This window comes from Vespula pensylvanica, chromosome 4 (genome assembly GCF_014466175.1).
Source record: "Vespula pensylvanica isolate Volc-1 chromosome 4, ASM1446617v1, whole genome shotgun sequence".
Classification (NCBI taxonomy): Eukaryota; Metazoa; Arthropoda; class Insecta; order Hymenoptera; family Vespidae; genus Vespula; species Vespula pensylvanica.
In genome coordinates, this window is record NC_057688.1 from 5,767,315 (window position 1) to 5,780,125 (window position 12,811).

Consider the following 12,811-nt stretch of genomic DNA (forward strand, 5'->3'; position numbering starts at 1 on the left):
CGATGGGATATATTCAAGGGTGGCACGCTTATATACGCTCGTGACTGCCACGATTTTATACGTACGCTCCGAGAAACGTAAGTGCATTCGTTAGAATCCCATTTCCTTTCTAAAATAAGTGTCGAGCCAGAGATAAGCCGACGATCGGTGAATTGTACGACCCAGACGCTTATCAATCCAATATTTTTTCACTCTTCCTTTGATCTTCTTTATTTTATTATTGTTTTATTATTATTTATTATTATTATTATTTATTTTTGCTTTATTCTTTTTTTGATTTTTTGTCGTTTGTTTTTGTTCTTTTTTTCTTTCTTTTTTTTTTCCATTGCGACGACATTCCTTCCGATTTCCGAGGAATAAAAGTCTTAAAATAAGTGGGACAAAGTCATTGATAATAAACGATTCAAGCTACGAGATATTTTGTTTCTTAATTAGAAAAAAAGGGAAAGACTAAATGTTAATTTTGAACGAAATAAAATGAACGGATCGATCAGTTCCAAACGAATGTTAAAGATAATATATAAGAATGTTGATTAATGAACGTTAAGGAACACTTTAATTAGGGACTTAGGTCACTTAAGTTTTTAAAACTTTTTTCATACGGTTATCATTAGAGTAGGCTTTCAGATTTAACAAATATTCCGTCAACGTACGGAAGTCGTATATCATGAATGAAGAACGTTTCTTCTCCGAAGGAACGCTTTGAGCGTGCTTCGCATGCTACCGATATCTTCTTCTCCCTTCGATCCTCTTTCTTGACGAGTACAAGAACGAAACGTTTTTCTCTAGCCCTTCTGGACTTACCCTCCTTTTTCTTGTTTCCTTTTTTCGAAATAATAATTCTTCAACGTCGGTAAAACTATACTAATTTCTTAGAAAAACTTAGCATAGGTTCATTTGGTTATTCGTGGAATAGTTAGAACAGATTTTCTTCGTTGAGTACAAAATATTAATAGACAAAGAGAGAGAGAGAGAAAGAGAGAGAAAAAGAGAGAGGAGATATAAAATACTTATTTATTTATATAACCCATATGTAATATGTGTATGTATTTAAAATAATATAAATACAATGTTTATATCATTACGTATAAAATTCAATCGACAGAATGATTCATCCGTTTGGAAGTTTACTCAGCAAACTGGTTAGTCTTTTCTTTTTCTTTTTTATAACAATTAAATAATTAACTGTCGATTTATGCTTTAATTTCCTTGCTCTTTAATCTCCAAAAAAGGAGCATCGAAAATTACTGCTTTCAGACGTTGTTCAATTGCTATATATCTCAAATTTAATGCGAGCTCTTCGAGCTTGTCTTATATCGATTATTATTACCAATGTAAGGGCAAAGAAGCAAAGGAGTGGAACTAGAAAGAAAGAAAAAAATATAAAAAAATAATAAAAAAGAAGAAAAAAAGAAGAAGAAAAGAAAAGAAAGGAAGAAAAAGCAAAGGAAAGAAAAAACAAAAGTAAAGTAAGTTACGTCTGAAGACAGGACGCGTTACGACTTTCGATTTATAACGTCACGCGAAGGGATGATTGCTTTCGTCGATGACGAGGAGAGTGTAGATTGGTGGGAAAGCCCAATGGAATGGTTAGAACGTTTTCAAGACGATCGTTAGATGCTGGAACAGATGAAAACGAATCTTATCAAGCAGCCGCCATCAAACTGATGGACCCATAATATTGAAGGAATTGCTAAACGAAAGAATATCTCTTTTTTTTTTCATTCTTCGACTTACCTAAATCCCTCTTTCTCTTAATTTCTTTTTTGTTTTATTCTTAGAATTAAAAGATTCAAACTTTAGTCAGGCGCATCGTGTACAATGATATTTTTAACAAATAATTATCTCGAATGTATATAAATAGTCGAATAATATCTTAAACTTAATCTCTTTGATTAGATCATTAGATTTTTTTTTCACAATTTTACAAATTTCTAAATTTACAAGTAACTCATATAAAATTCGAGAGAACACAGTTATCTTTTCATGTTAATATTCGACTTCGAGACTTACCATTGATAAAAAATGAATCAATTAAAAAAATTAACGAACGTAATCAAAAGTTAACGTTAGTTATCAGCACTTAATACCTACTTTTTGTCCATCTGTCTTTACCTTTCTTGTTGTTTTTTTTTTTTTTTTTTTTTTTTTTTTAATATCACAACTATGAAATTAAATTGGCTTACGAGCTAAGAACATATAATTTTGTAAAAAAGAATGTTCGACGAACGTCGACACAATTATTTTGGCATTATCTCAATATTTTCACGAGATTAAAGCAATGCTAAAGGAATATGATATTTTACAAGTGATGTTTCTTCTCATCCGTCGGCCAGCGAAGAAATGGCGCCGCTAGCGTCGCCTGAAGATGCATCATCGAAGAACAACGATGAAATCGACGTAATTACTCGTTGTTAACGATTAGCAATTTCAATGAACGTTAATGTCAAATATATCTTATAAGAGGTAGAGCCAAGCTAATTAAAATATCGATAGAATCGAATATCGTTTATGAGAAACCAGTGTATTCTTCTCATTCGAAATAATTATAAATCGTTCGATCGGCTATTTCCGTAATTACCATTAATCGAATAGAATTAGTCGAGTATTTTAAGTATCTATCTTGTTAATAAACATCGACAGATATACCGTAACCGATAAATAGAATGAATTTAAAATCACATAAAATGCAAGCGAATTTTTTCCATTTGCGAATCATTTTTCCAAGATGCGATTCAATCGTGATAAATATCTTTTCATTATTATTGTTCTTCGCACGTAGAAAAATCAATGAATAACTAACTAGTTTAGAGAAAAACATAAAAAAAAAGGTATAGTTTATCAAGGCCATGAATGATTTCTAACTGAACGACCACGATCGTTTACAAAGAAGATTCGTCCTTGGTCAATGCCATGAAACGTTTCTAATGCTTTCGACTATGTTTCTTCTTCTATCCTATAAAAAAAATTTCTTTTCCGTCAATACTCCAATTTTTTGTTTACCCCCTCCTCCCAGATAGGCGGTAACATCAACAGTCGGAACTAATTCGGAACGAAGGTCATGCGTTGTAAGGGTCATGCCTTTCTACGAAATCCTTCCTCTTTGCTTTTTCATTCATTTCTTACTCGCTATTGCGTTCAACTCGCGGAAAGTCGTCTCTCAGTTGTCCTCCTGTCGGCGTGTGAGACTGTCTACGTTCTCCGTCTTGTACTTCGTCTATTTTACTTATATTACATTAACGTTTGCTACGATGTTTCATCGAATAAATTCAACGATAATTCGATACAATACTCGACGTCCGTCGGATGAATTCGTTTCATCGAAGCCGACGGTGCCATCGTCAGAATATATTCAATCCTTTGTGCTTTTCGATAAGGTGAGAATTTATATTTAATATTCATCAGAATTCTCTAAAAAATTTTTCGTTTTAATTTTATGTATCTAATTTGAAAGGTTTTCATTATTTCTCGATCTTTTGATTTTAGTTCGAGTATTTATTATAAACGAATTTATTCTATTTTCTTTGTCGTTATGATTTATGTATCGTTCATAGAAATGTTAATATATTTCTATACGATAGTTTTTAAGAATGATTATGAAAAATGATAGATATGTATAGATCGTATAGATAGATGAATTGAGAAAATTATTTAATAAGCACGTTTAACGAATTTCATTCGTTTCATTCAGTTAAAGAACGATTAGATAAGAACTTCGTATTAAAACGTATCGTAGATCAAGGTCATGCGAAATATCATACGAAACATTATCCCAAAAAATATTCCATTAGATAAATATTAATAAGCATATAAAATACGAACGATATTATCACGATCTCCGTACTATGTTAGATAGTTTTTAACGCACAATTATTTACCTATTTTTATCTAAAAATATGTGGGAGATAGTTCATTAATAAAAGTATAGAACAAAGAATATCCTCAAGATTTATAGGCATACCTACTACGACGCATTATATATTTTTGAACGAAATAAAATTATTTACACGAAAGTCCTTTAGTATAACGTAAACCAAACATAATGAAAGAAAATGAATCAGGAAGTAAATAAATGTTATACATACAAATATAAATACAGGTATTCGTATGCGTGTTTACGAGAATGTCCTAGCTGATCTAGCAATACTTTCGACTGTCTCGACTCCGTGCCATTAATAAACTTCACGCGTTTAGTCGAATATGAATAAGCTCGGTATATTATCGATGTAACGTTGCATTAGCGGTTAACAATGCCTTCGAGCGTCCGCAAATTGCGCTTCCGTGTTAACTCTTAGCGAGTCCTTCACGAACGTATCTATATATATATATACGTTGTTTATCGCTCGTCAAAAGGGCACTAGTGTCGTCCTTGATTTATTGTTTTTATTTGTCCTACGATATCTAATACGACAATATTTCAATGGTAACGACCTAACCAACCAAGTAGTCGTAGTTTCCTTCTTGCCAAGTTCACATTGTGTAAGACTCCTGTTTCTCTTCGACGCAATTTTGATAAAAATATATATGTATATATATATTTAATATAAAATATACATATACTTTTTATTTTACATTTATATTATTATACCATTTAATTATTAAATAACGATTTACGCTGCGCATATAATCATTATATTAATAAATAAAATATATTAAAAACGTATTTTACTACATATACAAACATAAAACACTTTGATGAACTTTAACGATTATTATTAATTTGCAGGGCTCCTCATGCGGCGAAGGAGAATCGTCGCCATTGGTTCGCCACCTTTCCAGCAACTCGTCGAAGGTAAAATAAGAATTTCGTAAAACTTCTTTTATGAATTTACGTCTACAACGAGTTAAATCGAATATATCTACGAAAACGATGTCTGATTTTTTTTTTTTACTTTCACCAACTAAGATTTAACGATGCCAATACTAAATTTCTTTTCGATGGCGAACACCTGGTCTTTTATTTTCTTTCTTTCTTTTTCTTCAAACGTCGAAAGAAAGTGTGTGCGTACGTGCATGTTTTTTTTTTCTTTATAGAAGTCTCTCTTATAATTATGTTATTTTCTACGTAATTTTTATCTTATTTTCCAGCATAGTTCGTTGGAATAATCGTTTCGAATTATCTACTTTGTATGCTACTGGATTACTATAATTTTCTGTAAAGAGTACTCGTCGAGTAAGACCGTTCGAGACATTTTTCCTTAAATTACAAATCGCCTTGTACTCGCCGTTATACTAAATTGCCTTCTCTTTCACGCTCCCTTTCTCTCTCTCTCTCTCTCTCTCTCTCTCTCTCTCTTTCTTTCTCTTTTGTTTATATTTTAGAAACGTTCACCGTATATAAAACGTCTCACGTTTAAAACGTTTAACCTACTTATCAGAAAAGTATATCGAAATATTTCCAGAATACGATTAGGTTCTATTACTTAATACTCAGCTTTCGATAATAATCATTGAGAATTTCGTTTAGGTATTTATTGAAATCTAAAAGAAAAATAAAAAAGAAAAAAATGATATAACGACGATATGTTATATAGAACAATTAGATACATTATCTTGTACGATAAAATAAAACGTACGAGTCCGTAAATATTTATTTATTACGCTGCGATAGTATTTATTAAACTCGATAGTAGGTATAAATCCGATTGGGTAATGAATGCTCGTTAACTACGTTCGAATAATTTAATAATGAAGCGTAATTTTTGCAAACGAGTTAGAGGAAGATTGAAATAAAAAAGTTAAGTATCGTTTGCAATTGGATTATAATTTAATGCGTCTGTACTTTGTATACGTTGAGTTTAGTGGTCCGTAAAAGTACCGATATACATAATTGATTATCCGTTAAATACGATACACGGTGAAAAATCTCTAATGAGAGAACCGAGATCGACGAATCTGGATCGTTTATATACTATACATATATGTAATTACACGCATAAGTTAGGATATAGATTGCTCATTGACGTCTAAGGGAAACCAATGAATGGTACGTTGATTACGGATCGACGATGTTGGCGGCTTTAATAAATTTACTCTAATGTCTTTTTTATTGTCAACGTATTTCATGTTTATCGGAAGCGTTAGAGAGCGTACTTATTCGAGAAGTTCTATAATGTTCGACATAGAATCGTAAAGTTGTCGCGCGTGACATCTATTTTCACGAGACTTATTCTCTATCCTCTTCACCACCCTTCTCCACCCCTTGTCCGTATAATTATTTATTTAGTAATAATTATATACCGTCGAACGATTGGGTAGTTCTTCGATCTTATCGTTTAGATACTCATAAGAATCTATATAAATTTTAAACTCAGAGTTTGTTCTTTTTTTGAGAAGATAGGGTTGGAAGGGTAAAGAAGAAAAAAGAAAAGAAAGAAGGAAGCAAAAGTTTAAGCTCTGTACGAACAGTAATAGTATCAATAAGAAAAAAAATATATATATAAACGCATAAACGCGGAAACGGGCCGTTTAATATCGTCGAAGCAATTTTCAAAGTATCCTGATGAGTCGACGTTGGATTATTTATAGCCGCTCATATTATTCTCCCCGCGCGATGTTCATTAAATTAATCCTAGCTTCTTCCCAAACTCTAAGCCCACGTCGCATCGTATTAGCTATATCGAAGGTTATTACGGAACTCGATATATATATATATACACATATATACATACCGTTGCATTTTATGTACAGATGAACAATTTTATTATCTGCTTTGCCCTAAAACAATATAGGATAAAGGGAGTCGTTTCGAAGAGAAGGAAAAAAAAATGAACCTATGTATGTGTGTGTGTGTGCATATATATATATATATATATATATATATATATATATAAATAATACCTATTAAAAAATAATCATTTCTTTTTTTAATACGTGCAAATTTTTATGAAAAAATACGAACTTCTAGAAATTTCTAACGACTAACGAACAATCGATTTCATATAATTTTTGATACTTTTTCTATTCCAAAAGATTCCGACAATATCATGATCAATTCCTCATCGATTTAGAAATTCGATAATTGGAAATGTATCGAGCGCGAGGAGTCACGATCTGACTTTGTAATAAATCAGCAAACTTGAAGCTCCGCGACACGCAAGTCGTAATATTTAAGTTAATGGCTCGGTATAATAAAGTTAATGGCTTTATGATAGCCATTCGAGGGACAAGCAGAACGATGCATGTGCCGTACCTGAATACTAATGAATACGATTTGTGAGTTTCCGTTCATCCAAATCTGTCACAAACTTTTCTTTTTTTCTCGAACGATCATCGACCATCGAATATAATCCATGTCACTGTTATACCAAATCCAAATTCAAAAGTGTTCCAGCAAATTTTCGATTATCTGACATCACAAGTAATGTATCAAGCAACAAAATATATTTTCTAATCGATTTAATTCTTTATCATTACGTTTATAACAATCTATCATTTGAAATCTGTATTATTGACTTTATCAGATATTTAAATTTTTCTTTTTACTTTCTTTTCTCTGTGTTTTTTTTTTTTTTTTTCATACGCACATATATTTTATTCGCCATTCGCAATTTTTCGAAGAATTTGTTGATTTTAATCCGAAAGCGGATTATCTTGACGATTATTATCTTAATGAAATCAAACTCGTTTATTAGCTTTTATCGTAAGGTTAAATCATTGAGATAATCTCTGTTTTTGCATGTTAGATCTCTTGCTTTTAACTTCGTCCTTTTTCGAGTGAGTACGTGTACCAGAGAGAGAGAGAGAGAGAGAGAGAGAGAGAGAGAGAGAGAGAGAGAGAGAGAGAGAGAGAGAGAGAGAGAGAGAGAGAGACTGAGAGACAGAGAGACAGAAAGAGAGAGAAATAGAGAAAGAGAGAGAGAGAGAAAGAGTACTCTCCTTCATCTTTATCACCTTATAAAACGAAGATCTTTCGCGAGCAGGCGTAAATAATGGACCGTCGGCACTCGACACTCTCGAAACGCTCTTGCCAATGTGCTGCTAACGGACACCGCGCATATCGTGCGAGACGCGGAACGAAATTGCATTTTGCTCTCTCTCTCTCTCTCTCTCTCTCTCTTTTTCTCTTTCAATCCTCTGTCTCTGTCTCTATCTCTCTCTCTGTCTCTCTTTTTCTTTCTATCCGTCTATCTTTCTCATATGTTTTGTACGTAGTCATGGACACGCGTATTCTTCGTACGTTTCTCACCTTTTATGCAAGTTTTTAACCCACTTTCGTTCCTTTTTCTCAAACTTGTCGCCTTTCAAAACGTAAATTAACTTTTACATTTATTTCGATTGCTTATTATACTTTAACATGTCAGGTTTAATACAAGCCTTTGTGTTTAAACTTAATGTATTGAGGTCGTTCGTTAATCGCTAAAAATAATAGTTGTTCAGAATACTTGGGAAGAGATTGTATTGTACGATATATGTATGATATATGTATGTATAATTTGTCTCGTACGAATCGTTTGTAATATTTTCAGAGAAGTTAGAAGTTGTTTCGTATTTTTTACTAATAGGAACTTTATTTTTTTTCTAATTAGATAAGTAGATATATTGTATCGTTGTTTTGGATTCGTAACGGCAACAGAACGAGCGAAATTTCGTTTTGTAAAGTAGAAAATTGGCGTGGGCGATATATCAAAGAGGGTAGAATATATGACGGCATTGTGAAACGCAGACTCTCAAACGAAACTCGCGGAGAAAGAAGATGAGAATGGAAAGAAGACTGCGGATAGAGACAGAGACAGAATGAGAAATGGAGTGAGAAAGAGAGAGAGAGAGAGAGAGAGAGAAAGTAAGAAGAAGGAGTAGAATACCGTGCAGAAAGGATATCAGACACAGTGGGATTTTATATGAGCCTCGGGATTCGAAATGAGGATTTACGATCGGTCCTCCTCTGCGAAAAAGAAACATTGTTTCGAATAAGACATCTTTCCCTGTATCTTTCGAGCATCCTTTTCTCTCTGTGCTCTCCGAAAGATCTCGAATGGGATATACTTTTTAATCGAGAGAACGTTAAAAAAGAACGTAACAAAAGTAAAAACAAAAATCATATAAGAGATCTTTTTATTCATCTTTCGACATATATTTCTACGTATTGTCTATAATCGTTAAAACGTACATTCGAATTTCGTATGAAAATTAAAAAAAATAAAACATTTACATACTTACACCGTACGTTATCTACTTATCTTATTAAAGTTTACATCTTACTAAATGTCTTTCACGTGACAGCGCATCTGTTTGAGAATTATTTTATGGATTATGTTACATCGAGTTGTGTTATCTTATCTTGTAGAATATAGACTAGCTTAGAGAGTTAGATATAAAGATAGACATATATATATATGGAAACACAGAGAGAGAAAGAGATACGTTGACTTAGCAGCATCATTGGATGTATCGTCAGATTAGAGACACAAGATGGCGTGATGCATTAATGGTGCCCTTGATGAGAAAAGTTTTCATTACATTTAGCCATTTAAAATTAAAACAATCTACCCATTTACCTTGTTCAATCTCGTAGTTTCTTACCCTCTGGTATTCTTGCCTTAGTGGCTTCACGCCCTCTCTCTCTCTCTCTTTCTCTTTCTCTTTCTCTCTCTCTCTCTTTCTCCATCTATCTTTCTTTCTCTCTGGAGCACTAGCCTGCCTCCGTAGTCTCCACCCATCGAACGTATACATACTACCAGCTAGCTAACAGAGCAGCGGCCATGTTTTCTTCCCTACCTTCGAGTTACAGGGTAAAAAAGATCGAAGTTGAAATTTCATTTCAATGGAAAGATAGATCTCGTTATGGTCTATCGTCGGATTAACATCTTTCAGATATAATTTTATCTTTAGATATCTATAAATCTTTAACGATTAGCTCTCCTAAATTTTTATTCTTGACAAATATAATCATAATTTTCTACGTTTTTCTTTTGTCTTTCTATTTTCTTTATTCTTTCTTTTTTCAATTCATACCGTTCCTTCGGAATATTCGTAAGGTTAGCCAAACGATGTATCGAAATGACTAAATTTCATTTATCATATTCATTAAAATGTGATCTAATCGAAATAAATATTTCTACTCGAAGATCGATAGAGTTAGCTGAAAATATTGAGATATAATATATTTTAGACTAAAGTTTCTATATCGAAGAGCAAACAGCGTCGGCGCTCGAGTCTCGTTCTCGGCATTTATTGATCCGTCCGTAGAAAAGGCCGAGGGGTTGGCTTTAGAACATTCGAGGGGTAGTTGCAGCCCCATGTCGCATCGACCTTACTTCCTATTGGCCAACAGCTCAGCAAGATGGCTACCTAGTAGCCACGTACCGGAAACGTGACGACTTCGTTCCAGTCTTGCGAAGCTTTTCCTTACCTTTTTTCTTTCTCTTTTTTTTTTCTTTTTCTTCTTTTTTTTCTTTTCCCCTTTATCCATCCTTCTCTATTCCTTCGTGCAACTCAAGAAACGAGCCCTATGGAACGAGCGGTTGAAGGAACGAGTCCACACCTCTACGCACCCCTCTTCCTGACCTCTTCTCCACTTTTTTGCAAAATTTATTACAGCGATATATTCGCATCCATTAGATAGCTCACTTTTTTTTTCATCGTACATCTCCCGAAGACTCCCACATAGACTTCTTTTCTTTTCTTTTCCTCTCTCCCTTCATCTCTCTCTTTCTCTCTCTCTCTCTCTCTCTCTCTCTCTCTCTCTCTCTCTCTCTCTCTCTCTCTCTCAAAGTGCATCCAGCCGTGTTACTCTTTACTGAGTTTTATGGATTTTTCGAACGTTCATCGAAATACGTGGTACGTCAGGAAAAGTAATGAGATTGATTTTATTCAAGGAGAGCTTATATTACAAGTCCGCGACTATATGTGTGTGTGTGTGTGTGTGTGCGCGCGCGTGTTGGCGAAGGATGTGATTCTATATGTGTACGTGTATATGTTTCTTTTCGTTTTTGAGATTGAAACGATTTGCGGAATTAGCATAGAAATTGAAATGAAACTTATTGACTTACTTTGTAATTTTCTAAAGTAGTAAGGTAATTTTTAACAAGATCATACTGAACTGTAAGAAAAAAAAAAGGAAATAGAGATGATAAAATTTATAACGTTGCTCTCTTTATAATTATTATTTCTTTTGATATATACGCGTATATATTCACACACACAAATGTATGTATAATTCGTAATGTTTCTTCGAGATTCGTTGATTCTTCTCAACGGGAGGGACGGAGGAGTTCTTCGTTCGTGTCTACCTGAAGCTTGGGAGAACCTGTTTCTCCTTGATTATAGGTACATGAATTCCTCCACCATCTTGGGAGCCTTCTCAGAATCTCGATTCCATTCGTGATCGAAAAAGCGAACGTTGTCCTTTACCACGTTAATTTTACCACCGTGCAGAATCAGAATAACCCGAAGAATTGAGTAATTACGGAATGCGAGTAAGAACCAAACGTTGCGGAAAGTTTTTATTACATGATTGTTACCGATTACATAAAATTTGAAAAAATCGTGGAAAAGGGTTACGTTAGAATTATCGTTGAAAAAGGACGAAGAGTTTTCGTCGACGAAACCATCATTCAAAATATTATTCGTTCTCTTGAGATCATCGAAATTTATTTATTACTATGCGACATGCTCAATTAAGAAGTATTTGATATTAAAAAAAAAAAGAAAAAAAAAGAGGGAGAGAGAAATGGAAAGTAACTAGAAAGTAACTCAAATAACTAACTAATTTTACTCTTTTCGATAATCATTTAATCTCTCTTTCTTCTCGTTTCACTAAATTCTCATTTATCTCAATCGTATCTATTCGTTTCATTATCGCAAGTTAGCTCGAACTGTTAATTGAATCGAGTAAGTCTCGATAATGAATTGTGTAATAAGTTCAAAGGAATATTATCGTTCGTGGAAATCGCGAAAAGGGTAAGCGAAAGACAGAGTGATAGTATATGAAATAAACCTCGTCATAAACTCCTCGTACGATCGTAATGTAAGTTTACGCGCATGCGTTCGTAAGTAACTACGACGAGTTGCTCGTCCGCAATTATGCTTGGCGGACATCGCGAATAAAAGCCGAGTATGAGCTTCTTAACGTGCTCTTCTCGTCCGAACGTGTTTGACCCCGCCTAATTCGCAATACTCGCGATTGATGGACTACCGTGGTTCCGCGATTTATCTATCAATTATGAGCCTACCGGATCGTAACCAGTTCTCTTTACTCTTAACGAGCGTACGTTAACACGAACGCCTTCCTTCGACCGTTACTTCATCTTATCGTTTCATTTTTTTTTCGTTCATTCTTTGTCTCTCTTTTTCTCTCTTTCTTTTTCTTTCTTTCTTTTTCTTTCTTCCTTTCTTTCTTTCTTTCTTTCTCACATATTCAGTTGGTCTTCCAACTGTAAATTGGATTTAAAGTTAAAGAGAAAAAGAAAGAGAGAGAGAGAGAGAGAGAGAGAGAGACGAAGATATTCTCTCACGATCGATGAAACGAACAACCAAGGAAACAGTTATCTCGATAATTCCATCAGGAGAATGTTAGAGGTAGCCTAAGTTTATTAACGTTATAGCATTTCAAGGTATGAATTAGTTTCTGATTTTTCTTTCCTTTCTTTTTTCCCCTTTCCTTTCTTATTCCTTTTTTTATTTTTTTTTGTTTTGTTTTCTTTCAACTTCATACCTCCGATGAGATTCTGAGATTCTTAAATTTTCGTTGCCTCTGCGTCAATGATAAATTCGAATGATCTATCTGCTGTATATTATCAATCGACGATCATTAATTTATCCACTTAACGTACGTAGTAATTCATATTGATTCTTTTTTCTTTGTTCTCTT

The 12,811-nt window shown here is 33.6% G+C and overlaps 1 protein-coding gene across 5 annotated transcripts in view; it reads left to right on the top strand.

The window, feature by feature from the left end:
* Positions 1-12,811, top strand: part of LOC122628458 (homeobox protein abdominal-B-like) — an 82,825-nt gene that overhangs the window by 29,648 nt on the left and 40,366 nt on the right. For 4 of the 5 annotated variants that reach the window (XM_043810799.1, XM_043810797.1, XM_043810796.1 and 1 more), the window contains exon 2: positions 4,727-4,792. The gene's annotated coding sequence lies outside the window, so the exon portion shown is untranslated. Of the gene's footprint in view, positions 1-3,210; positions 3,378-4,726; positions 4,793-12,811 lie in introns of those variants that run through there. The other variant, XM_043810798.1, reaches the window with a different exon arrangement.